Source organism: Hyla sarda, unplaced genomic scaffold, assembly GCF_029499605.1.
Source record: "Hyla sarda isolate aHylSar1 unplaced genomic scaffold, aHylSar1.hap1 scaffold_711, whole genome shotgun sequence".
In the NCBI taxonomy this organism is placed as follows: Eukaryota; Metazoa; Chordata; class Amphibia; order Anura; family Hylidae; genus Hyla; species Hyla sarda.
The window spans coordinates 1-27227 of NW_026610731.1; the positions used below are offsets into that span (position 1 = coordinate 1).

Here is a 27227-nt window from a genome sequence, read left to right on the forward strand (position 1 = left end):
GGACTTCTGCTGCTGCTGACTAAATGGCCTCCTTAATTGGATCATTTGAGTAGCCAGCACACCTGTGCAGGTAGGGCATGACATGATAGGCAGCTGCCTTGATAGCGGGTGGGTGCTGAATGTTCCTAATTGACAAAATAAGATTAATGCTTATGAAGAAATATAAAATCTCATCCCTTCCCCAATATCGCGCCACACCCCTACCCCTTAATTCCCTGGTTGAACTTGATGGACATATGTCTTTTTTCGACCGTACTAACTATGTAACTATGTAACATAACATGGGGGGGGGGGGGTCTCCTGGCTGTTCACACAGGTGTGTCATTGCTGTACATTGACCATGCATTGCTTCTGTGGTATTGCAAAGGCAAAGACAAATGCTTCCAGCCATCCATTGCACTAATGGATTGGTCATCAGCTGGCTGTCTATGTCCCGCATCAATATAGACCAAAGTACAGAGGGTTAGGCTATGCTATTGTGCACCTACCTGATGCATCAGAAGGTGCGAGGCCCTTGCTAAATTCTGTGCACAGACTTTGAGATCTATGCTTTAGACTGTATCTAAACCTGCTCCAACATGGACTGACATTCTGGCCTACTTTCAGCCGATGCGACTTGTCTGTCGCTGAACAGTCGCTTTTTATGTATTCAGCACCTATGTATAATGTTGTAAAAATGCTCTAGAAGCTAAAGTCGCAGAAATGTCACACATATTTGGCCTGCAACTTTCTGTGCGACAAATTCAGACAGGAAAAATCAGTATAAATCCTTAGAAAATTATCCCCCAGTGTCTCCATCTGCTGGCGGTATTGAATAAGCATTGCTGCACTGATGGGGTATGCATTAGACGAAAAAAAAGAAGAAAAAGAAGAATAATACGCCCAGAAAAGAGGCGAAAAGGAGAAAAACGTAAAAAAACGTGAAAAAAAAGTAAGAGGAAGAGAAGGGAAAAAAAGGTGGAAATGGGTTTAAAAGTGATTTCGGCGGAGAAATATATATATATATATATATATATATATATATATATATATATATATATACGCGCACACACACACATATATATAAACGTATTCTCCGTTGAGATATTGCAGCCGCTGCTGTGTCCAGGCCCAGGAGCCTTAGCACTGTGCTGTGATGTCACTCAATACCACTGACATCACTAGGTGTAAACAACATCTCTCCTTTGCTGTGTATGTGACTATGGAGCTGTTTGGTGATGTCGTCTATTATGGCCTTCATAGAAGCAACAGGAGATTGTTGCATCCATCTAGAACCCTCAGAACTACAGTGCTATGATGTCACTCACTTCCACAGGCCTTGCAGAGTGTAAACAACAACAACCCAGCTTTGTTGTGTATGTAACCATAGGGATTTGTGATGTCACCTAGAACCTTCACAGCAGCGACAGCTTTATGAGGAGCATCAGCACTGCTCTGCCTGAGCAGAACCATCACCGCCATAGGTTGTCAAATAACCCGGGTTTAACCCACACAGGTAAGTCCAATGGGGTGCAGGCATGTCCTCTATGCTTACAGCTTCCCGTGGGTGTTGGTTTGATACCGTTTGGGGACAGCCAAGGAGGCATCTGCAGGCAACAAAGGTAGGTGTGTGCTTGTGTGTGTGTTTCCTATGCAGATCCTAAGCCCAGTGTCACATGCAAGTAGGAGGAGTAAGAAGGGTTCCTGGCAAATCCGGGTTATGGATTGCATTTAAAAAGGCCCCGTGGGAGTGCAATGGGCCCCTGTCTTGCTGCTTAGCAATAATGGTATGGGTTTAGGTTCTGCTGTGTGTACTGGTGGTTGACTGCCCCCCAGCCCAGAGTGTGCATGGAAAATTGTCTGGCAGCCTCCCTGACAGCAAGCAGTGATAGTGCCCATGAAGGGGACCTTGTTGGGCCCGCCCCTTTCACGGTTATCGCTTCTCGGCCTTTTGGCTAAGATCAAGTGTAGTATCTGTTCTTATCAGTTTAATATCTGATACGTCCCCTATCTGGGGACCATATATTAAATGGATTTTTGAGAACGGGGGCCGATTTCGAAGCTTGCTTCCGTCGCCCTATGCATTGACCCGATATGGCAGTATCTTCGGGTACAGTGCACCACCCCCTTACAGGGTTAAAAAGAAAGATTCCTACTTTCATTGCTACCTGCTTGCTGGCTAGCCAGCTAGCCAGCCCTGTGGGCCTTGCTGCTGCTGCTGCTGCAGCCAAAAAACAAAAGGTGGTGCTGCTGCTGCTTCTGCTTCTGCTTGTGTCTGGCCGCTGTTGGAGCGTCCAGGCACAGGACTTCTGCTGCTGCTGACTAAATGGCCTCCTTAATTGGATCATTTGAGTAGCCAGCACACCTGTGCAGGTAGGGCATGACATGATAGGCAGCTGCCTTGATAGCGGGTGGGTGCTGAATGTTCCTAATTGACAAAATAAGATTAATGCTTATGAAGAAATATAAAATCTCATCCCTTCCCCAATATCGCGCCACACCCCTACCCCTTAATTCCCTGGTTGAACTTGATGGACATATGTCTTTTTTCGACCGTACTAACTATGTAACTATGTAACATAACATGGGGGGGGGGGGTCTCCTGGCTGTTCACACAGGTGTGTCATTGCTGTACATTGACCATGCATTGCTTCTGTGGTATTGCAAAGGCAAAGACAAATGCTTCCAGCCATCCATTGCACTAATGGATTGGTCATCAGCTGGCTGTCTATGTCCCGCATCAATATAGACCAAAGTACAGAGGGTTAGGCTATGCTATTGTGCACCTACCTGATGCATCAGAAGGTGCGAGGCCCTTGCTAAATTCTGTGCACAGACTTTGAGATCTATGCTTTAGACTGTATCTAAACCTGCTCCAACATGGACTGACATTCTGGCCTACTTTCAGCCGATGCGACTTGTCTGTCGCTGAACAGTCGCTTTTTATGTATTCAGCACCTATGTATAATGTTGTAAAAATGCTCTAGAAGCTAAAGTCGCAGAAATGTCACACATATTTGGCCTGCAACTTTCTGTGCGACAAATTCAGACAGGAAAAATCAGTATAAATCCTTAGAAAATTATCCCCCAGTGTCTCCATCTGCTGGCGGTATTGAATAAGCATTGCTGCACTGATGGGGTATGCATTAGACGAAAAAAAAGAAGAAAAAGAAGAATAATACGCCCAGAAAAGAGGCGAAAAGGAGAAAAACGTAAAAAAACGTGAAAAAAAAGTAAGAGGAAGAGAAGGGAAAAAAAGGTGGAAATGGGTTTAAAAGTGATTTCGGCGGAGAAATATATATATATATATATATATATATATATATATATATATATATACGCGCACACACACACATATATATAAACGTATTCTCCGTTGAGATATTGCAGCCGCTGCTGTGTCCAGGCCCAGGAGCCTTAGCACTGTGCTGTGATGTCACTCAATACCACTGACATCACTAGGTGTAAACAACATCTCTCCTTTGCTGTGTATGTGACTATGGAGCTGTTTGGTGATGTCGTCTATTATGGCCTTCATAGAAGCAACAGGAGATTGTTGCATCCATCTAGAACCCTCAGAACTACAGTGCTATGATGTCACTCACTTCCACAGGCCTTGCAGAGTGTAAACAACAACAACCCAGCTTTGTTGTGTATGTAACCATAGGGATTTGTGATGTCACCTAGAACCTTCACAGCAGCGACAGCTTTATGAGGAGCATCAGCACTGCTCTGCCTGAGCAGAACCATCACCGCCATAGGTTGTCAAATAACCCGGGTTTAACCCACACAGGTAAGTCCAATGGGGTGCAGGCATGTCCTCTATGCTTACAGCTTCCCGTGGGTGTTGGTTTGATACCGTTTGGGGACAGCCAAGGAGGCATCTGCAGGCAACAAAGGTAGGTGTGTGCTTGTGTGTGTGTTTCCTATGCAGATCCTAAGCCCAGTGTCACATGCAAGTAGGAGGAGTAAGAAGGGTTCCTGGCAAATCCGGGTTATGGATTGCATTTAAAAAGGCCCCGTGGGAGTGCAATGGGCCCCTGTCTTGCTGCTTAGCAATAATGGTATGGGTTTAGGTTCTGCTGTGTGTACTGGTGGTTGACTGCCCCCCAGCCCAGAGTGTGCATGGAAAATTGTCTGGCAGCCTCCCTGACAGCAAGCAGTGATAGTGCCCATGAAGGGGACCTTGTTGGGCCCGCCCCTTTCACGGTTATCGCTTCTCGGCCTTTTGGCTAAGATCAAGTGTAGTATCTGTTCTTATCAGTTTAATATCTGATACGTCCCCTATCTGGGGACCATATATTAAATGGATTTTTGAGAACGGGGGCCGATTTCGAAGCTTGCTTCCGTCGCCCTATGCATTGACCCGATATGGCAGTATCTTCGGGTACAGTGCACCACCCCCTTACAGGGTTAAAAATAAAGATTCCTACTTTCATTGCTACCTGCTTGCTGGCTAGCCAGCTAGCCAGCCCTGTGGGCCTTGCTGCTGCTGCAGCCAAAAAACAAAAGGTGGTGCTGCTGCTGCTTCTGCTGCTTCTGCTTCTGCTTGTGTCTGGCCGCTGTTGGAGCGTCCAGGCACAGGACTTCTGCTGCTGCTGACTAAATGGCCTCCTTAATTGGATCATTTGAGTAGCCAGCACACCTGTGCAGGTAGGGCATGACATGATAGGCAGCTGCCTTGATAGCGGGTGGGTGCTGAATGTTCCTAATTGACAAAATAAGATTAATGCTTATGAAGAAATATAAAATCTCATCCCTTCCCCAATATCGCGCCACACCCCTACCCCTTAATTCCCTGGTTGAACTTGATGGACATATGTCTTTTTTCGACCGTACTAACTATGTAACTATGTAACATAACATGGGGGGGGGGGGTCTCCTGGCTGTTCACACAGGTGTGTCATTGCTGTACATTGACCATGCATTGCTTCTGTGGTATTGCAAAGGCAAAGACAAATGCTTCCAGCCATCCATTGCACTAATGGATTGGTCATCAGCTGGCTGTCTATGTCCCGCATCAATATAGACCAAAGTACAGAGGGTTAGGCTATGCTATTGTGCACCTACCTGATGCATCAGAAGGTGCGAGGCCCTTGCTAAATTCTGTGCACAGACTTTGAGATCTATGCTTTAGACTGTATCTAAACCTGCTCCAACATGGACTGACATTCTGGCCTACTTTCAGCCGATGCGACTTGTCTGTCGCTGAACAGTCGCTTTTTATGTATTCAGCACCTATGTATAATGTTGTAAAAATGCTCTAGAAGCTAAAGTCGCAGAAATGTCACACATATTTGGCCTGCAACTTTCTGTGCGACAAACTCAGACAGGAAAAATCAGTATAAATCCTTAGAAAATTATCCCCCAGTGTCTCCATCTGCTGGCGGTATTGAATAAGCATTGCTGCACTGATGGGGTATGCATTAGACGAAAAAAAAGAAGAAAAAGAAGAATAATACGCCCAGAAAAGAGGCGAAAAGGAGAAAAACGTAAAAAAACGTGAAAAAAAAGTAAGAGGAAGAGAAGGGAAAAAAAGGTGGAAATGGGTTTAAAAGTGATTTCGGCGGAGAAATATATATATATATATATATATATATATATATATATATATATATATATACGCGCACACACACACATATATATAAACGTATTCTCCGTTGAGATATTGCAGCCGCTGCTGTGTCCAGGCCCAGGAGCCTTAGCACTGTGCTGTGATGTCACTCAATACCACTGACATCACTAGGTGTAAACAACATCTCTCCTTTGCTGTGTATGTGACTATGGAGCTGTTTGGTGATGTCGTCTATTATGGCCTTCATAGAAGCAACAGGAGATTGTTGCATCCATCTAGAACCCTCAGAACTACAGTGCTATGATGTCACTCACTTCCACAGGCCTTGCAGAGTGTAAACAACAACAACCCAGCTTTGTTGTGTATGTAACCATAGGGATTTGTGATGTCACCTAGAACCTTCACAGCAGCGACAGCTTTATGAGGAGCATCAGCACTGCTCTGCCTGAGCAGAACCATCACCGCCATAGGTTGTCAAATAACCCGGGTTTAACCCACACAGGTAAGTCCAATGGGGTGCAGGCATGTCCTCTATGCTTACAGCTTCCCGTGGGTGTTGGTTTGATACCGTTTGGGGACAGCCAAGGAGGCATCTGCAGGCAACAAAGGTAGGTGTGTGCTTGTGTGTGTGTTTCCTATGCAGATCCTAAGCCCAGTGTCACATGCAAGTAGGAGGAGTAAGAAGGGTTCCTGGCAAATCCGGGTTATGGATTGCATTTAAAAAGGCCCCGTGGGAGTGCAATGGGCCCCTGTCTTGCTGCTTAGCAATAATGGTATGGGTTTAGGTTCTGCTGTGTGTACTGGTGGTTGACTGCCCCCCAGCCCAGAGTGTGCATGGAAAATTGTCTGGCAGCCTCCCTGACAGCAAGCAGTGATAGTGCCCATGAAGGGGACCTTGTTGGGCCCGCCCCTTTCACGGTTATCGCTTCTCGGCCTTTTGGCTAAGATCAAGTGTAGTATCTGTTCTTATCAGTTTAATATCTGATACGTCCCCTATCTGGGGACCATATATTAAATGGATTTTTGAGAACGGGGGCCGATTTCGAAGCTTGCTTCCGTCGCCCTATGCATTGACCCGATATGGCAGTATCTTCGGGTACAGTGCACCACCCCCTTACAGGGTTAAAAAGAAAGATTCCTACTTTCATTGCTACCTGCTTGCTGGCTAGCCAGCTAGCCAGCCCTGTGGGCCTTGCTGCTGCTGCTGCTGCAGCCAAAAAACAAAAGGTGGTGCTGCTGCTGCTTCTGCTTCTGCTTGTGTCTGGCCGCTGTTGGAGCGTCCAGGCACAGGACTTCTGCTGCTGCTGACTAAATGGCCTCCTTAATTGGATCATTTGAGTAGCCAGCACACCTGTGCAGGTAGGGCATGACATGATAGGCAGCTGCCTTGATAGCGGGTGGGTGCTGAATGTTCCTAATTGACAAAATAAGATTAATGCTTATGAAGAAATATAAAATCTCATCCCTTCCCCAATATCGCGCCACACCCCTACCCCTTAATTCCCTGGTTGAACTTGATGGACATATGTCTTTTTTCGACCGTACTAACTATGTAACTATGTAACATAACATGGGGGGGGGGGGGGGTCTCCTGGCTGTTCACACAGGTGTGTCATTGCTGTACATTGACCATGCATTGCTTCTGTGGTATTGCAAAGGCAAAGACAAATGCTTCCAGCCATCCATTGCACTAATGGATTGGTCATCAGCTGGCTGTCTATGTCCCGCATCAATATAGACCAAAGTACAGAGGGTTAGGCTATGCTATTGTGCACCTACCTGATGCATCAGAAGGTGCGAGGCCCTTGCTAAATTCTGTGCACAGACTTTGAGATCTATGCTTTAGACTGTATCTAAACCTGCTCCAACATGGACTGACATTCTGGCCTACTTTCAGCCGATGCGACTTGTCTGTCGCTGAACAGTCGCTTTTTATGTATTCAGCACCTATGTATAATGTTGTAAAAATGCTCTAGAAGCTAAAGTCGCAGAAATGTCACACATATTTGGCCTGCAACTTTCTGTGCGACAAATTCAGACAGGAAAAATCAGTATAAATCCTTAGAAAATTATCCCCCAGTGTCTCCATCTGCTGGCGGTATTGAATAAGCATTGCTGCACTGATGGGGTATGCATTAGACGAAAAAAAAGAAGAAAAAGAAGAATAATACGCCCAGAAAAGAGGCGAAAAGGAGAAAAACGTAAAAAAACGTGAAAAAAAAGTAAGAGGAAGAGAAGGGAAAAAAAGGTGGAAATGGGTTTAAAAGTGATTTCGGCGGAGAATATATATATATATATATATATATATATATATATATATATATATATATATATATATATATACGCGCACACACACACATATATATAAACGTATTCTCCGTTGAGATATTGCAGCCGCTGCTGTGTCCAGGCCCAGGAGCCTTAGCACTGTGCTGTGATGTCACTCAATACCACTGACATCACTAGGTGTAAACAACATCTCTCCTTTGCTGTGTATGTGACTATGGAGCTGTTTGGTGATGTCGTCTATTATGGCCTTCATAGAAGCAACAGGAGATTGTTGCATCCATCTAGAACCCTCAGAACTACAGTGCTATGATGTCACTCACTTCCACAGGCCTTGCAGAGTGTAAACAACAACAACCCAGCTTTGTTGTGTATGTAACCATAGGGATTTGTGATGTCACCTAGAACCTTCACAGCAGCGACAGCTTTATGAGGAGCATCAGCACTGCTCTGCCTGAGCAGAACCATCACCGCCATAGGTTGTCAAATAACCCGGGTTTAACCCACACAGGTAAGTCCAATGGGGTGCAGGCATGTCCTCTATGCTTACAGCTTCCCGTGGGTGTTGGTTTGATACCGTTTGGGGACAGCCAAGGAGGCATCTGCAGGCAACAAAGGTAGGTGTGTGCTTGTGTGTGTGTTTCCTATGCAGATCCTAAGCCCAGTGTCACATGCAAGTAGGAGGAGTAAGAAGGGTTCCTGGCAAATCCGGGTTATGGATTGCATTTAAAAAGGCCCCGTGGGAGTGCAATGGGCCCCTGTCTTGCTGCTTAGCAATAATGGTATGGGTTTAGGTTCTGCTGTGTGTACTGGTGGTTGACTGCCCCCCAGCCCAGAGTGTGCATGGAAAATTGTCTGGCAGCCTCCCTGACAGCAAGCAGTGATAGTGCCCATGAAGGGGACCTTGTTGGGCCCGCCCCTTTCACGGTTATCGCTTCTCGGCCTTTTGGCTAAGATCAAGTGTAGTATCTGTTCTTATCAGTTTAATATCTGATACGTCCCCTATCTGGGGACCATATATTAAATGGATTTTTGAGAACGGGGGCCGATTTCGAAGCTTGCTTCCGTCGCCCTATGCATTGACCCGATATGGCAGTATCTTCGGGTACAGTGCACCACCCCCTTACAGGGTTAAAAAGAAAGATTCCTACTTTCATTGCTACCTGCTTGCTGGCTAGCCAGCTAGCCAGCCCTGTGGGCCTTGCTGCTGCTGCTGCTGCAGCCAAAAAACTAAAGGTGGTGCTGCTGCTGCTTCTGCTTCTGCTTGTGTCTGGCCGCTGTTGGAGCGTCCAGGCACAGGACTTCTGCTGCTGCTGACTAAATGGCCTCCTTAATTGGATCATTTGAGTAGCCAGCACACCTGTGCAGGTAGGGCATGACATGATAGGCAGCTGCCTTGATAGCGGGTGGGTGCTGAATGTTCCTAATTGACAAAATAAGATTAATGCTTATGAAGAAATATAAAATCTCATCCCTTCCCCAATATCGCGCCACACCCCTACCCCTTAATTCCCTGGTTGAACTTGATGGACATATGTCTTTTTTCGACCGTACTAACTATGTAACTATGTAACATAACATGGGGGGGGGGGGGTCTCCTGGCTGTTCACACAGGTGTGTCATTGCTGTACATTGACCATGCATTGCTTCTGTGGTATTGCAAAGGCAAAGACAAATGCTTCCAGCCATCCATTGCACTAATGGATTGGTCATCAGCTGGCTGTCTATGTCCCGCATCAATATAGACCAAAGTACAGAGGGTTAGGCTATGCTATTGTGCACCTACCTGATGCATCAGAAGGTGCGAGGCCCTTGCTAAATTCTGTGCACAGACTTTGAGATCTATGCTTTAGACTGTATCTAAACCTGCTCCAACATGGACTGACATTCTGGCCTACTTTCAGCCGATGCGACTTGTCTGTCGCTGAACAGTCGCTTTTTATGTATTCAGCACCTATGTATAATGTTGTAAAAATGCTCTAGAAGCTAAAGTCGCAGAAATGTCACACATATTTGGCCTGCAACTTTCTGTGCGACAAATTCAGACAGGAAAAATCAGTATAAATCCTTAGAAAATTATCCCCCAGTGTCTCCATCTGCTGGCGGTATTGAATAAGCATTGCTGCACTGATGGGGTATGCATTAGACGAAAAAAAAGAAGAAAAAGAAGAATAATACGCCCAGAAAAGAGGCGAAAAGGAGAAAAACGTAAAAAAACGTGAAAAAAAAGTAAGAGGAAGAGAAGGGAAAAAAAGGTGGAAATGGGTTTAAAAGTGATTTCGGCGGAGATATATATATATATATATATATATATATATATATATACGCGCACACACACACATATATATAAACGTATTCTCCGTTGAGATATTGCAGCCGCTGCTGTGTCCAGGCCCAGGAGCCTTAGCACTGTGCTGTGATGTCACTCAATACCACTGACATCACTAGGTGTAAACAACATCTCTCCTTTGCTGTGTATGTGACTATGGAGCTGTTTGGTGATGTCGTCTATTATGGCCTTCATAGAAGCAACAGGAGATTGTTGCATCCATCTAGAACCCTCAGAACTACAGTGCTATGATGTCACTCACTTCCACAGGCCTTGCAGAGTGTAAACAACAACAACCCAGCTTTGTTGTGTATGTAACCATAGGGATTTGTGATGTCACCTAGAACCTTCACAGCAGCGACAGCTTTATGAGGAGCATCAGCACTGCTCTGCCTGAGCAGAACCATCACCGCCATAGGTTGTCAAATAACCCGGGTTTAACCCACACAGGTAAGTCCAATGGGGTGCAGGCATGTCCTCTATGCTTACAGCTTCCCGTGGGTGTTGGTTTGATACCGTTTGGGGACAGCCAAGGAGGCATCTGCAGGCAACAAAGGTAGGTGTGTGCTTGTGTGTGTGTTTCCTATGCAGATCCTAAGCCCAGTGTCACATGCAAGTAGGAGGAGTAAGAAGGGTTCCTGGCAAATCCGGGTTATGGATTGCATTTAAAAAGGCCCCGTGGGAGTGCAATGGGCCCCTGTCTTGCTGCTTAGCAATAATGGTATGGGTTTAGGTTCTGCTGTGTGTACTGGTGGTTGACTGCCCCCCAGCCCAGAGTGTGCATGGAAAATTGTCTGGCAGCCTCCCTGACAGCAAGCAGTGATAGTGCCCATGAAGGGGACCTTGTTGGGCCCGCCCCTTTCACGGTTATCGCTTCTCGGCCTTTTGGCTAAGATCAAGTGTAGTATCTGTTCTTATCAGTTTAATATCTGATACGTCCCCTATCTGGGGACCATATATTAAATGGATTTTTGAGAACGGGGGCCGATTTCGAAGCTTGCTTCCGTCGCCCTATGCATTGACCCGATATGGCAGTATCTTCGGGTACAGTGCACCACCCCCTTACAGGGTTAAAAAGAAAGATTCCTACTTTCATTGCTACCTGCTTGCTGGCTAGCCAGCTAGCCAGCCCTGTGGGCCTTGCTGCTGCTGCTGCTGCAGCCAAAAAACAAAAGGTGGTGCTGCTGCTGCTTCTGCTTCTGCTTGTGTCTGGCCGCTGTTGGAGCGTCCAGGCACAGGACTTCTGCTGCTGCTGACTAAATGGCCTCCTTAATTGGATCATTTGAGTAGCCAGCACACCTGTGCAGGTAGGGCATGACATGATAGGCAGCTGCCTTGATAGCGGGTGGGTGCTGAATGTTCCTAATTGACAAAATAAGATTAATGCTTATGAAGAAATATAAAATCTCATCCCTTCCCCAATATCGCGCCACACCCCTACCCCTTAATTCCCTGGTTGAACTTGATGGACATATGTCTTTTTTCGACCGTACTAACTATGTAACTATGTAACATAACATGGGGGGGGGGGGGTCTCCTGGCTGTTCACACAGGTGTGTCATTGCTGTACATTGACCATGCATTGCTTCTGTGGTATTGCAAAGGCAAAGACAAATGCTTCCAGCCATCCATTGCACTAATGGATTGGTCATCAGCTGGCTGTCTATGTCCCGCATCAATATAGACCAAAGTACAGAGGGTTAGGCTATGCTATTGTGCACCTACCTGATGCATCAGAAGGTGCGAGGCCCTTGCTAAATTCTGTGCACAGACTTTGAGATCTATGCTTTAGACTGTATCTAAACCTGCTCCAACATGGACTGACATTCTGGCCTACTTTCAGCCGATGCGACTTGTCTGTCGCTGAACAGTCGCTTTTTATGTATTCAGCACCTATGTATAATGTTGTAAAAATGCTCTAGAAGCTAAAGTCGCAGAAATGTCACACATATTTGGCCTGCAACTTTCTGTGCGACAAATTCAGACAGGAAAAATCAGTATAAATCCTTAGAAAATTATCCCCCAGTGTCTCCATCTGCTGGCGGTATTGAATAAGCATTGCTGCACTGATGGGGTATGCATTAGACGAAAAAAAAGAAGAAAAAGAAGAATAATACGCCCAGAAAAGAGGCGAAAAGGAGAAAAACGTAAAAAAACGTGAAAAAAAAGTAAGAGGAAGAGAAGGGAAAAAAAGGTGGAAATGGGTTTAAAAGTGATTTCGGCGGAGAAATATATATATATATATATATATATATATATATATATATATATATATACGCGCACACACACACATATATATAAACGTATTCTCCGTTGAGATATTGCAGCCGCTGCTGTGTCCAGGCCCAGGAGCCTTAGCACTGTGCTGTGATGTCACTCAATACCACTGACATCACTAGGTGTAAACAACATCTCTCCTTTGCTGTGTATGTGACTATGGAGCTGTTTGGTGATGTCGTCTATTATGGCCTTCATAGAAGCAACAGGAGATTGTTGCATCCATCTAGAACCCTCAGAACTACAGTGCTATGATGTCACTCACTTCCACAGGCCTTGCAGAGTGTAAACAACAACAACCCAGCTTTGTTGTGTATGTAACCATAGGGATTTGTGATGTCACCTAGAACCTTCACAGCAGCGACAGCTTTATGAGGAGCATCAGCACTGCTCTGCCTGAGCAGAACCATCACCGCCATAGGTTGTCAAATAACCCGGGTTTAACCCACACAGGTAAGTCCAATGGGGTGCAGGCATGTCCTCTATGCTTACAGCTTCCCGTGGGTGTTGGTTTGATACCGTTTGGGGACAGCCAAGGAGGCATCTGCAGGCAACAAAGGTAGGTGTGTGCTTGTGTGTGTGTTTCCTATGCAGATCCTAAGCCCAGTGTCACATGCAAGTAGGAGGAGTAAGAAGGGTTCCTGGCAAATCCGGGTTATGGATTGATTGCATTTAAAAAGGCCCCGTGGGAGTGCAATGGGCCCCTGTCTTGCTGCTTAGCAATAATGGTATGGGTTTAGGTTCTGCTGTGTGTACTGGTGGTTGACTGCCCCCCAGCCCAGAGTGTGCATGGAAAATTGTCTGGCAGCCTCCCTGACAGCAAGCAGTGATAGTGCCCATGAAGGGGACCTTGTTGGGCCCGCCCCTTTCACGGTTATCGCTTCTCGGCCTTTTGGCTAAGATCAAGTGTAGTATCTGTTCTTATCAGTTTAATATCTGATACGTCCCCTATCTGGGGACCATATATTAAATGGATTTTTGAGAACGGGGGCCGATTTCGAAGCTTGCTTCCGTCGCCCTATGCATTGACCCGATATGGCAGTATCTTCGGGTACAGTGCACCACCCCCTTACAGGGTTAAAAAGAAAGATTCCTACTTTCATTGCTACCTGCTTGCTGGCTAGCCAGCTAGCCAGCCCTGTGGGCCTTGCTGCTGCTGCTGCTGCAGCCAAAAAACAAAAGGTGGTGCTGCTTCTGCTTCTGCTTGTGTCTGGCCGCTGTTGGAGCGTCCAGGCACAGGACTTCTGCTGCTGCTGACTAAATGGCCTCCTTAATTGGATCATTTGAGTAGCCAGCACACCTGTGCAGGTAGGGCATGACATGATAGGCAGCTGCCTTGATAGCGGGTGGGTGCTGAATGTTCCTAATTGACAAAATAAGATTAATGCTTATGAAGAAATATAAAATCTCATCCCTTCCCCAATATCGCGCCACACCCCTACCCCTTAATTCCCTGGTTGAACTTGATGGACATATGTCTTTTTTCGACCGTACTAACTATGTAACTATGTAACATAACATGGGGGGGGGGGGGTCTCCTGGCTGTTCACACAGGTGTGTCATTGCTGTACATTGACCATGCATTGCTTCTGTGGTATTGCAAAGGCAAAGACAAATGCTTCCAGCCATCCATTGCACTAATGGATTGGTCATCAGCTGGCTGTCTATGTCCCGCATCAATATAGACCAAAGTACAGAGGGTTAGGCTATGCTATTGTGCACCTACCTGATGCATCAGAAGGTGCGAGGCCCTTGCTAAATTCTGTGCACAGACTTTGAGATCTATGCTTTAGACTGTATCTAAACCTGCTCCAACATGGACTGACATTCTGGCCTACTTTCAGCCGATGCGACTTGTCTGTCGCTGAACAGTCGCTTTTTATGTATTCAGCACCTATGTATAATGTTGTAAAAATGCTCTAGAAGCTAAAGTCGCAGAAATGTCACACATATTTGGCCTGCAACTTTCTGTGCGACAAATTCAGACAGGAAAAATCAGTATAAATCCTTAGAAAATTATCCCCCAGTGTCTCCATCTGCTGGCGGTATTGAATAAGCATTGCTGCACTGATGGGGTATGCATTAGACGAAAAAAAAGAAGAAAAAGAAGAATAATACGCCCAGAAAAGAGGCGAAAAGGAGAAAAACGTAAAAAAACGTGAAAAAAAAGTAAGAGGAAGAGAAGGGAAAAAAAGGTGGAAATGGGTTTAAAAGTGATTTCGGCGGAGAATATATATATATATATATATATATATATATATATATATATATATACGCGCACACACACACATATATATAAACGTATTCTCCGTTGAGATATTGCAGCCGCTGCTGTGTCCAGGCCCAGGAGCCTTAGCACTGTGCTGTGATGTCACTCAATACCACTGACATCACTAGGTGTAAACAACATCTCTCCTTTGCTGTGTATGTGACTATGGAGCTGTTTGGTGATGTCGTCTATTATGGCCTTCATAGAAGCAACAGGAGATTGTTGCATCCATCTAGAACCCTCAGAACTACAGTGCTATGATGTCACTCACTTCCACAGGCCTTGCAGAGTGTAAACAACAACAACCCAGCTTTGTTGTGTATGTAACCATAGGGATTTGTGATGTCACCTAGAACCTTCACAGCAGCGACAGCTTTATGAGGAGCATCAGCACTGCTCTGCCTGAGCAGAACCATCACCGCCATAGGTTGTCAAATAACCCGGGTTTAACCCACACAGGTAAGTCCAATGGGGTGCAGGCATGTCCTCTATGCTTACAGCTTCCCGTGGGTGTTGGTTTGATACCGTTTGGGGACAGCCAAGGAGGCATCTGCAGGCAACAAAGGTAGGTGTGTGCTTGTGTGTGTGTTTCCTATGCAGATCCTAAGCCCAGTGTCACATGCAAGTAGGAGGAGTAAGAAGGGTTCCTGGCAAATCCGGGTTATGGATTGCATTTAAAAAGGCCCCGTGGGAGTGCAATGGGCCCCTGTCTTGCTGCTTAGCAATAATGGTATGGGTTTAGGTTCTGCTGTGTGTACTGGTGGTTGACTGCCCCCCAGCCCAGAGTGTGCATGGAAAATTGTCTGGCAGCCTCCCTGACAGCAAGCAGTGATAGTGCCCATGAAGGGGACCTTGTTGGGCCCGCCCCTTTCACGGTTATCGCTTCTCGGCCTTTTGGCTAAGTTTGGCTAAGATCAAGTGTAGTATCTGTTCTTATCAGTTTAATATCTGATACGTCCCCTATCTGGGGACCATATATTAAATGGATTTTTGAGGACGGGGGCCGATTTCGAAGCTTGCTTCCGTCGCCCTATGCATTGACCCGATATGGCAGTATCTTCGGGTACAGTGCACCACCCCCTTACAGGGTTAAAAAGAAAGATTCCTACTTTCATTGCTACCTGCTTGCTGGCTAGCCAGCTAGCCAGCCCTGTGGGCCTTGCTGCTGCTGCTGCTGCAGCCAAAAAACAAAAGGTGGTGCTGCTTCTGCTTCTGCTTGTGTCTGGCCGCTGTTGGAGCGTCCAGGCACAGGACTTCTGCTGCTGCTGACTAAATGGCCTCCTTAATTGGATCATTTGAGTAGCCAGCACACCTGTGCAGGTAGGGCATGACATGATAGGCAGCTGCCTTGATAGCGGGTGGGTGCTGAATGTTCCTAATTGACAAAATAAGATTAATGCTTATGAAGAAATATAAAATCTCATCCCTTCCCCAATATCGCGCCACACCCCTACCCCTTAATTCCCTGGTTGAACTTGATGGACATATGTCTTTTTTCGACCGTACTAACTATGTAACTATGTAACATAACATGGGGGGGGGGGGGGTCTCCTGGCTGTTCACACAGGTGTGTCATTGCTGTACATTGACCATGCATTGCTTCTGTGGTATTGCAAAGGCAAAGACAAATGCTTCCAGCCATCCATTGCACTAATGGATTGGTCATCAGCTGGCTGTCTATGTCCCGCATCAATATAGACCAAAGTACAGAGGGTTAGGCTATGCTATTGTGCACCTACCTGATGCATCAGAAGGTGCGAGGCCCTTGCTAAATTCTGTGCACAGACTTTGAGATCTATGCTTTAGACTGTATCTAAACCTGCTCCAACATGGACTGACATTCTGGCCTACTTTCAGCCGATGCGACTTGTCTGTCGCTGAACAGTCGCTTTTTATGTATTCAGCACCTATGTATAATGTTGTAAAAATGCTCTAGAAGCTAAAGTCGCAGAAATGTCACACATATTTGGCCTGCAACTTTCTGTGCGACAAATTCAGACAGGAAAAATCAGTATAAATCCTTAGAAAATTATCCCCCAGTGTCTCCATCTGCTGGCGGTATTGAATAAGCATTGCTGCACTGATGGGGTATGCATTAGACGAAAAAAAAGAAGAAAAAGAAGAATAATACGCCCAGAAAAGAGGCGAAAAGGAGAAAAACGTAAAAAAACGTGAAAAAAAAGTAAGAGGAAGAGAAGGGAAAAAAAGGTGGAAATGGGTTTAAAAGTGATTTCGGCGGAGAAATATATATATATATATATATATATATATATATATATACGCGCACACACACACATATATATAAACGTATTCTCCGTTGAGATATTGCAGCCGCTGCTGTGTCCAGGCCCAGGAGCCTTAGCACTGTGCTGTGATGTCACTCAATACCACTGACATCACTAGGTGTAAACAACATCTCTCCTTTGCTGTGTATGTGACTATGGAGCTGTTTGGTGATGTCGTCTATTATGGCCTTCATAGAAGCAACAGGAGATTGTTGCATCCATCTAGAACCCTCAGAACTACAGTGCTATGATGTCACTCACTTCCACAGGCCTTGCAGAGTGTAAACAACAACAACCCAGCTTTGTTGTGTATGTAACCATAGGGATTTGTGATGTCACCTAGAACCTTCACAGCAGCGACAGCTTTATGAGGAGCATCAGCACTGCTCTGCCTGAGCAGAACCATCACCGCCATAGGTTGTCAAATAACCCGGGTTTAACCCACACAGGTAAGTCCAATGGGGTGCAGGCATGTCCTCTATGCTTACAGCTTCCCGTGGGTGTTGGTTTGATACCGTTTGGGGACAGCCAAGGAGGCATCTGCAGGCAACAAAGGTAGGTGTGTGCTTGTGTGTGTGTTTCCTATGCAGATCCTAAGCCCAGTGTCACATGCAAGTAGGAGGAGTAAGAAGGGTTCCTGGCAAATCCGGGTTATGGATTGCATTTAAAAAGGCCCCGTGGGAGTGCAATGGGCCCCTGTCTTGCTGCTTAGCAATAATGGTATGGGTTTAGGTTCTGCTGTGTGTACTGGTGGTTGACTGCCCCCCAGCCCAGAGTGTGCATGGAAAATTGTCTGGCAGCCTCCCTGACAGCAAGCAGTGATAGTGCCCATGAAGGGGACCTTGTTGGGCCCGCCCCTTTCACGGTTATCGCTTCTCGGCCTTTTGGCTAAGATCAAGTGTAGTATCTGTTCTTATCAGTTTAATATCTGATACGTCCCCTATCTGGGGACCATATATTAAATGGATTTTTGAGAACGGGGGCCGATTTCGAAGCTTGCTTCCGTCGCCCTATGCATTGACCCGATATGGCAGTATCTTCGGGTACAGTGCACCACCCCCTTACAGGGTTAAAAAGAAAGATTCCTACTTTCATTGCTACCTGCTTGCTGGCTAGCCAGCTAGCCAGCCCTGTGGGCCTTGCTGCTGCTGCTGCTGCAGCCAAAAAACAAAAGGTGGTGCTGCTGCTGCTTCTGCTTCTGCTTGTGTCTGGCCGCTGTTGGAGCGTCCAGGCACAGGACTTCTGCTGCTGCTGACTAAATGGCCTCCTTAATTGGATCATTTGAGTAGCCAGCACACCTGTGCAGGTAGGGCATGACATGATAGGCAGCTGCCTTGATAGCGGGTGGGTGCTGAATGTTCCTAATTGACAAAATAAGATTAATGCTTATGAAGAAATATAAAATCTCATCCCTTCCCCAATATCGCGCCACACCCCTACCCCTTAATTCCCTGGTTGAACTTGATGGACATATGTCTTTTTTCGACCGTACTAACTATGTAACTATGTAACATAACATGGGGGGGGGGTCTCCTGGCTGTTCACACAGGTGTGTCATTGCTGTACATTGACCATGCATTGCTTCTGTGGTATTGCAAAGGCAAAGACAAATGCTTCCAGCCATCCATTGCACTAATGGATTGGTCATCAGCTGGCTGTCTATGTCCCGCATCAATATAGACCAAAGTACAGAGGGTTAGGCTATGCTATTGTGCACCTACCTGATGCATCAGAAGGTGCGAGGCCCTTGCTAAATTCTGTGCACAGACTTTGAGATCTATGCTTTAGACTGTATCTAAACCTGCTCCAACATGGACTGACATTCTGGCCTACTTTCAGCCGATGCGACTTGTCTGTCGCTGAACAGTCGCTTTTTATGTATTCAGCACCTATGTATAATGTTGTAAAAATGCTCTAGAAGCTAAAGTCGCAGAAATGTCACACATATTTGGCCTGCAACTTTCTGTGCGACAAATTCAGACAGGAAAAATCAGTATAAATCCTTAGAAAATTATCCCCCAGTGTCTCCATCTGCTGGCGGTATTGAATAAGCATTGCTGCACTGATGGGGTATGCATTAGACGAAAAAAAAGAAGAAAAAGAAGAATAATACGCCCAGAAAAGAGGCGAAAAGGAGAAAAACGTAAAAAAACGTGAAAAAAAAGTAAGAGGAAGAGAAGGGAAAAAAAGGTGGAAATGGGTTTAAAAGTGATTTCGGCGGAGAAATATATATATATATATATATATATATATATATATATACGCGCACACACACACATATATATAAACGTATTCTCCGTTGAGATATTGCAGCCGCTGCTGTGTCCAGGCCCAGGAGCCTTAGCACTGTGCTGTGATGTCACTCAATACCACTGACATCACTAGGTGTAAACAACATCTCTCCTTTGCTGTGTATGTGACTATGGAGCTGTTTGGTGATGTCGTCTATTATGGCCTTCATAGAAGCAACAGGAGATTGTTGCATCCATCTAGAACCCTCAGAACTACAGTGCTATGATGTCACTCACTTCCACAGGCCTTGCAGAGTGTAAACAACAACAACCCAGCTTTGTTGTGTATGTAACCATAGGGATTTGTGATGTCACCTAGAACCTTCACAGCAGCGACAGCTTTATGAGGAGCATCAGCACTGCTCTGCCTGAGCAGAACCATCACCGCCATAGGTTGTCAAATAACCCGGGTTTAACCCACACAGGTAAGTCCAATGGGGTGCAGGCATGTCCTCTATGCTTACAGCTTCCCGTGGGTGTTGGTTTGATACCGTTTGGGGACAGCCAAGGAGGCATCTGCAGGCAACAAAGGTAGGTGTGTGCTTGTGTGTGTGTTTCCTATGCAGATCCTAAGCCCAGTGTCACATGCAAGTAGGAGGAGTAAGAAGGGTTCCTGGCAAATCCGGGTTATGGATTGCATTTAAAAAGGCCCCGTGGGAGTGCAATGGGCCCCTGTCTTGCTGCTTAGCAATAATGGTATGGGTTTAGGTTCTGCTGTGTGTACTGGTGGTTGACTGCCCCCCAGCCCAGAGTGTGCATGGAAAATTGTCTGGCAGCCTCCCTGACAGCAAGCAGTGATAGTGCCCATGAAGGGGACCTTGTTGGGCCCGCCCCTTTCACGGTTATCGCTTCTCGGCCTTTTGGCTAAGATCAAGTGTAGTATCTGTTCTTATCAGTTTAATATCTGATACGTCCCCTATCTGGGGACCATATATTAAATGGATTTTTGAGAACGGGGGCCGATTTCGAAGCTTGCTTCCGTCGCCCTATGCATTGACCCGATATGGCAGTATCTTCGGGTACAGTGCACCACCCCCTTACAGGGTTAAAAAGAAAGATTCCTACTTTCATTGCTACCTGCTTGCTGGCTAGCCAGCTAGCCAGCCCTGTGGGCCTTGCTGCTGCTGCTGCTGCAGCCAAAAAACAAAAGGTGGTGCTGCTGCTGCTTCTGCTTCTGCTTGTGTCTGGCCGCTGTTGGAGCGTCCAGGCACAGGACTTCTGCTGCTGCTGACTAAATGGCCTCCTTAATTGGATCATTTGAGTAGCCAGCACACCTGTGCAGGTAGGGCATGACATGATAGGCAGCTGCCTTGATAGCGGGTGGGTGCTGAATGTTCCTAATTGACAAAATAAGATTAATGCTTATGAAGAAATATAAAATCTCATCCCTTCCCCAATATCGCGCCACACCCCTACCCCTTAATTCCCTGGTTGAACTTGATGGACATATGTCTTTTTTCGACCGTACTAACTATGTAACTATGTAACATAACATGGGGGGGGGGGTCTCCTGGCTGTTCACACAGGTGTGTCATTGCTGTACATTGACCATGCATTGCTTCTGTGGTATTGCAAAGGCAAAGACAAATGCTTCCAGCCATCCATTGCACTAATGGATTGGTCATCAGCTGGCTGTCTATGTCCCGCATCAATATAGACCAAAGTACAGAGGGTTAGGCTATGCTATTGTGCACCTACCTGATGCATCAGAAGGTGCGAGGCCCTTGCTAAATTCTGTGCACAGACTTTGAGATCTATGCTTTAGACTGTATCTAAACCTGCTCCAACATGGACTGACATTCTGGCCTACTTTCAGCCGATGCGACTTGTCTGTCGCTGAACAGTCGCTTTTTATGTATTCAGCACCTATGTATAATGTTGTAAAAATGCTCTAGAAGCTAAAGTCGCAGAAATGTCACACATATTTGGCCTGCAACTTTCTGTGCGACAAATTCAGACAGGAAAAATCAGTATAAATCCTTAGAAAATTATCCCCCAGTGTCTCCATCTGCTGGCGGTATTGAATAAGCATTGCTGCACTGATGGGGTATGCATTAGACGAAAAAAAAGAAGAAAAAGAAGAATAATACGCCCAGAAAAGAGGCGAAAAGGAGAAAAACGTAAAAAAACGTGAAAAAAAAGTAAGAGGAAGAGAAGGGAAAAAAAGGTGGAAATGGGTTTAAAAGTGATTTCGGCGGAGAAATATATATATATATATATATATATATATATATATATATATACGCGCACACACACACATATATATAAACGTATTCTCCGTTGAGATATTGCAGCCGCTGCTGTGTCCAGGCCCAGGAGCCTTAGCACTGTGCTGTGATGTCACTCAATACCACTGACATCACTAGGTGTAAACAACATCTCTCCTTTGCTGTGTATGTGACTATGGAGCTGTTTGGTGATGTCGTCTATTATGGCCTTCATAGAAGCAACAGGAGATTGTTGCATCCATCTAGAACCCTCAGAACTACAGTGCTATGATGTCACTCACTTCCACAGGCCTTGCAGAGTGTAAACAACAACAACCCAGCTTTGTTGTGTATGTAACCATAGGGATTTGTGATGTCACCTAGAACCTTCACAGCAGCGACAGCTTTATGAGGAGCATCAGCACTGCTCTGCCTGAGCAGAACCATCACCGCCATAGGTTGTCAAATAACCCGGGTTTAACCCACACAGGTAAGTCCAATGGGGTGCAGGCATGTCCTCTATGCTTACAGCTTCCCGTGGGTGTTGGTTTGATACCGTTTGGGGACAGCCAAGGAGGCATCTGCAGGCAACAAAGGTAGGTGTGTGCTTGTGTGTGTGTTTCCTATGCAGATCCTAAGCCCAGTGTCACATGCAAGTAGGAGGAGTAAGAAGGGTTCCTGGCAAATCCGGGTTATGGATTGCATTTAAAAAGGCCCCGTGGGAGTGCAATGGGCCCCTGTCTTGCTGCTTAGCAATAATGGTATGGGTTTAGGTTCTGCTGTGTGTACTGGTGGTTGACTGCCCCCCAGCCCAGAGTGTGCATGGAAAATTGTCTGGCAGCCTCCCTGACAGCAAGCAGTGATAGTGCCCATGAAGGGGACCTTGTTGGGCCCGCCCCTTTCACGGTTATCGCTTCTCGGCCTTTTGGCTAAGATCAAGTGTAGTATCTGTTCTTATCAGTTTAATATCTGATACGTCCCCTATCTGGGGACCATATATTAAATGGATTTTTGAGAACGGGGGCCGATTTCGAAGCTTGCTTCTGTCGCCCTATGCATTGACCCGATATGGCAGTATCTTCGGGTACAGTGCACCACCCCCTTACAGGGTTAAAAAGAAAGATTCCTACTTTCATTGCTACCTGCTTGCTGGCTAGCCAGCTAGCCAGCCCTGTGGGCCTTGCTGCTGCTGCTGCTGCAGCCAAAAAACAAAAGGTGGTGCTGCTGCTGCTTCTGCTTCTGCTTGTGTCTGGCCGCTGTTGGAGCGTCCAGGCACAGGACTTCTGCTGCTGCTGACTAAATGGCCTCCTTAATTGGATCATTTGAGTAGCCAGCACACCTGTGCAGGTAGGGCATGACATGATAGGCAGCTGCCTTGATAGCGGGTGGGTGCTGAATGTTCCTAATTGACAAAATAAGATTAATGCTTATGAAGAAATATAAAATCTCATCCCTTCCCCAATATCGCGCCACACCCCTACCCCTTAATTCCCTGGTTGAACTTGATGGACATATGTCTTTTTTCGACCGTACTAACTATGTAACTATGTAACATAACATGGGGGGGGGGGTCTCCTGGCTGTTCACACAGGTGTGTCATTGCTGTACATTGACCATGCATTGCTTCTGTGGTATTGCAAAGGCAAAGACAAATGCTTCCAGCCATCCATTGCACTAATGGATTGGTCATCAGCTGGCTGTCTATGTCCCGCATCAATATAGACCAAAGTACAGAGGGTTAGGCTATGCTATTGTGCACCTACCTGATGCATCAGAAGGTGCGAGGCCCTTGCTAAATTCTGTGCACAGACTTTGAGATCTATGCTTTAGACTGTATCTAAACCTGCTCCAACATGGACTGACATTCTGGCCTACTTTCAGCCGATGCGACTTGTCTGTCGCTGAACAGTCGCTTTTTATGTATTCAGCACCTATGTATAATGTTGTAAAAATGCTCTAGAAGCTAAAGTCGCAGAAATGTCACACATATTTGGCCTGCAACTTTCTGTGCGACAAATTCAGACAGGAAAAATCAGTATAAATCCTTAGAAAATTATCCCCCAGTGTCTCCATCTGCTGGCGGTATTGAATAAGCATTGCTGCACTGATGGGGTATGCATTAGACGAAAAAAAAGAAGAAAAAGAAGAATAATACGCCCAGAAAAGAGGCGAAAAGGAGAAAAACTTAAAAAAACGTGAAAAAAAAGTAAGAGGAAGAGAAGGGAAAAAAAGGTGGAAATGGGTTTAAAAGTGATTTCGGCGGAGAAATATATATATATATATATATATATATATATATATATATATATATATATATACGCGCACACACACACATATATATAAACGTATTCTCCGTTGAGATATTGCAGCCGCTGCTGTGTCCAGGCCCAGGAGCCTTAGCACTGTGCTGTGATGTCACTCAATACCACTGACATCACTAGGTGTAAACAACATCTCTCCTTTGCTGTGTATGTGACTATGGAGCTGTTTGGTGATGTCGTCTATTATGGCCTTCATAGAAGCAACAGGAGATTGTTGCATCCATCTAGAACCCTCAGAACTACAGTGCTATGATGTCACTCACTTCCACAGGCCTTGCAGAGTGTAAACAACAACAACCCAGCTTTGTTGTGTATGTAACCATAGGGATTTGTGATGTCACCTAGAACCTTCACAGCAGCGACAGCTTTATGAGGAGCATCAGCACTGCTCTGCCTGAGCAGAACCATCACCGCCATAGGTTGTCAAATAACCCGGGTTTAACCCACACAGGTAAGTCCAATGGGGTGCAGGCATGTCCTCTATGCTTACAGCTTCCCGTGGGTGTTGGTTTGATACCGTTTGGGGACAGCCAAGGAGGCATCTGCAGGCAACAAAGGTAGGTGTGTGCTTGTGTGTGTGTTTCCTATGCAGATCCTAAGCCCAGTGTCACATGCAAGTAGGAGGAGTAAGAAGGGTTCCTGGCAAATCCGGGTTATGGATTGCATTTAAAAAGGCCCCGTGGGAGTGCAATGGGCCCCTGTCTTGCTGCTTAGCAATAATGGTATGGGTTTAGGTTCTGCTGTGTGTACTGGTGGTTGACTGCCCCCCAGCCCAGAGTGTGCATGGAAAATTGTCTGGCAGCCTCCCTGACAGCAAGCAGTGATAGTGCCCATGAAGGGGACCTTGTTGGGCCCGCCCCTTTCACGGTTATCGCTTCTCGGCCTTTTGGCTAAGATCAAGTGTAGTATCTGTTCTTATCAGTTTAATATCTGATACGTCCCCTATCTGGGGACCATATATTAAATGGATTTTTGAGAACGGGGGCCGATTTCGAAGCTTGCTTCCGTCGCCCTATGCATTGACCCGATATGGCAGTATCTTCGGGTACAGTGCACCACCCCCTTACAGGGTTAAAAAGAAAGATTCCTACTTTCATTGCTACCTGCTTGCTGGCTAGCCAGCTAGCCAGCCCTGTGGGCCTTGCTGCTGCTGCTGCTGCAGCCAAAAAACAAAAGGTGGTGCTGCTGCTGCTTCTGCTTCTGCTTGTGTCTGGCCGCTGTTGGAGCGTCCAGGCACAGGACTTCTGCTGCTGCTGACTAAATGGCCTCCTTAATTGGATCATTTGAGTAGCCAGCACACCTGTGCAGGTAGGGCATGACATGATAGGCAGCTGCCTTGATAGCGGGTGGGTGCTGAATGTTCCTAATTGACAAAATAAGATTAATGCTTATGAAGAAATATAAAATCTCATCCCTTCCCCAATATCGCGCCACACCCCTACCCCTTAATTCCCTGGTTGAACTTGATGGACATATGTCTTTTTTCGACCGTACTAACTATGTAACTATGTAACATAACATGGGGGGGGGGGGTCTCCTGGCTGTTCACACAGGTGTGTCATTGCTGTACATTGACCATGCATTGCTTCTGTGGTATTGCAAAGGCAAAGACAAATGCTTCCAGCCATCCATTGCACTAATGGATTGGTCATCAGCTGGCTGTCTATGTCCCGCATCAATATAGACCAAAGTACAGAGGGTTAGGCTATGCTATTGTGCACCTACCTGATGCATCAGAAGGTGCGAGGCCCTTGCTAAATTCTGTGCACAGACTTTGAGATCTATGCTTTAGACTGTATCTAAACCTGCTCCAACATGGACTGACATTCTGGCCTACTTTCAGCCGATGCGACTTGTCTGTCGCTGAACAGTCGCTTTTTATGTATTCAGCACCTATGTATAATGTTGTAAAAATGCTCTAGAAGCTAAAGTCGCAGAAATGTCACACATATTTGGCCTGCAACTTTCTGTGCGACAAATTCAGACAGGAAAAATCAGTATAAATCCTTAGAAAATTATCCCCCAGTGTCTCCATCTGCTGGCGGTATTGAATAAGCATTGCTGCACTGATGGGGTATGCATTAGACGAAAAAAAAGAAGAAAAAGAAGAATAATACGCCCAGAAAAGAGGCGAAAAGGAGAAAAACTTAAAAAAACGTGAAAAAAAAGTAAGAGGAAGAGAAGGGAAAAAAAGGTGGAAATGGGTTTAAAAGTGATTTCGGCGGAGAAATATATATATATATATATATATATATATATATATATACGCGCACACACACACATATATATAAACGTATTCTCCGTTGAGATATTGCAGCCGCTGCTGTGTCCAGGCCCAGGAGCCTTAGCACTGTGCTGTGATGTCACTCAATACCACTGACATCACTAGGTGTAAACAACATCTCTCCTTTGCTGTGTATGTGACTATGGAGCTGTTTGGTGATGTCGTCTATTATGGCCTTCATAGAAGCAACAGGAGATTGTTGCATCCATCTAGAACCCTCAGAACTACAGTGCTATGATGTCACTCACTTCCACAGGCCTTGCAGAGTGTAAACAACAACAACCCAGCTTTGTTGTGTATGTAACCATAGGGATTTGTGATGTCACCTAGAACCTTCACAGCAGCGACAGCTTTATGAGGAGCATCAGCACTGCTCTGCCTGAGCAGAACCATCACCGCCATAGGTTGTCAAATAACCCGGGTTTAACCCACACAGGTAAGTCCAATGGGGTGCAGGCATGTCCTCTATGCTTACAGCTTCCCGTGGGTGTTGGTTTGATACCGTTTGGGGACAGCCAAGGAGGCATCTGCAGGCAACAAAGGTAGGTGTGTGCTTGTGTGTGTGTTTCCTATGCAGATCCTAAGCCCAGTGTCACATGCAAGTAGGAGGAGTAAGAAGGGTTCCTGGCAAATCCGGGTTATGGATTGCATTTAAAAAGGCCCCGTGGGAGTGCAATGGGCCCCTGTCTTGCTGCTTAGCAATAATGGTATGGGTTTAGGTTCTGCTGTGTGTACTGGTGGTTGACTGCCCCCCAGCCCAGAGTGTGCATGGAAAATTGTCTGGCAGCCTCCCTGACAGCAAGCAGTGATAGTGCCCATGAAGGGGACCTTGTTGGGCCCGCCCCTTTCACGGTTATCGCTTCTCGGCCTTTTGGCTAAGATCAAGTGTAGTATCTGTTCTTATCAGTTTAATATCTGATACGTCCCCTATCTGGGGACCATATATTAAATGGATTTTTGAGAACGGGGGCCGATTTCGAAGCTTGCTTCCGTCGCCCTATGCATTGACCCGATATGGCAGTATCTTCGGGTACAGTGCACCACCCCCTTACAGGGTTAAAAAGAAAGATTCCTACTTTCATTGCTACCTGCTTGCTGGCTAGCCAGCTAGCCAGCCCTGTGGG

The 27227-nt window shown here is 46.0% G+C and overlaps 11 non-coding genes and 1 pseudogene across 11 annotated transcripts; all 12 read left to right on the top strand.

The window, feature by feature from the left end:
* The first annotated feature begins 1914 nt into the window (after window positions 1-1914).
* LOC130344292 (U2 spliceosomal RNA) lies at window positions 1915-2105 on the top strand. The gene has a single exon (XR_008883252.1). It is a non-coding gene; the product is annotated as a U2 spliceosomal RNA (small nuclear RNA).
* A 2086-nt stretch (window positions 2106-4191) lies between these two features.
* LOC130344304 (U2 spliceosomal RNA) lies at window positions 4192-4382 on the top strand. The gene has a single exon (XR_008883263.1). It is a non-coding gene; the product is annotated as a U2 spliceosomal RNA (small nuclear RNA).
* Window positions 4383-6475: 2093 nt separating this feature from the next.
* On the top strand, window positions 6476-6666 carry LOC130344316 (U2 spliceosomal RNA). The gene has a single exon (XR_008883274.1). It is a non-coding gene; the product is annotated as a U2 spliceosomal RNA (small nuclear RNA).
* Window positions 6667-8770: 2104 nt separating this feature from the next.
* Window positions 8771-8961, top strand: LOC130344328 (U2 spliceosomal RNA). Its single transcript, XR_008883285.1, has one exon. It is a non-coding gene; the product is annotated as a U2 spliceosomal RNA (small nuclear RNA).
* A 2077-nt stretch (window positions 8962-11038) lies between these two features.
* Window positions 11039-11229, top strand: LOC130344257 (U2 spliceosomal RNA). The gene has a single exon (XR_008883222.1). It is a non-coding gene; the product is annotated as a U2 spliceosomal RNA (small nuclear RNA).
* A 2093-nt stretch (window positions 11230-13322) lies between these two features.
* LOC130344269 (U2 spliceosomal RNA) lies at window positions 13323-13513 on the top strand. The gene has a single exon (XR_008883233.1). It is a non-coding gene; the product is annotated as a U2 spliceosomal RNA (small nuclear RNA).
* Window positions 13514-15593: 2080 nt separating this feature from the next.
* Window positions 15594-15794, top strand: LOC130344278 (U2 spliceosomal RNA; annotated as a pseudogene).
* Window positions 15795-17868: 2074 nt separating this feature from the next.
* Window positions 17869-18059, top strand: LOC130344281 (U2 spliceosomal RNA). Its single transcript, XR_008883243.1, has one exon. It is a non-coding gene; the product is annotated as a U2 spliceosomal RNA (small nuclear RNA).
* A 2076-nt stretch (window positions 18060-20135) lies between these two features.
* On the top strand, window positions 20136-20326 carry LOC130344284 (U2 spliceosomal RNA). Its single transcript, XR_008883245.1, has one exon. It is a non-coding gene; the product is annotated as a U2 spliceosomal RNA (small nuclear RNA).
* Window positions 20327-22407: 2081 nt separating this feature from the next.
* Window positions 22408-22598, top strand: LOC130344250 (U2 spliceosomal RNA). The gene has a single exon (XR_008883216.1). It is a non-coding gene; the product is annotated as a U2 spliceosomal RNA (small nuclear RNA).
* Window positions 22599-24689: 2091 nt separating this feature from the next.
* LOC130344285 (U2 spliceosomal RNA) lies at window positions 24690-24880 on the top strand. Its single transcript, XR_008883246.1, has one exon. It is a non-coding gene; the product is annotated as a U2 spliceosomal RNA (small nuclear RNA).
* A 2078-nt stretch (window positions 24881-26958) lies between these two features.
* On the top strand, window positions 26959-27149 carry LOC130344287 (U2 spliceosomal RNA). Its single transcript, XR_008883247.1, has one exon. It is a non-coding gene; the product is annotated as a U2 spliceosomal RNA (small nuclear RNA).
* Window positions 27150-27227: the final 78 nt, after the last annotated feature.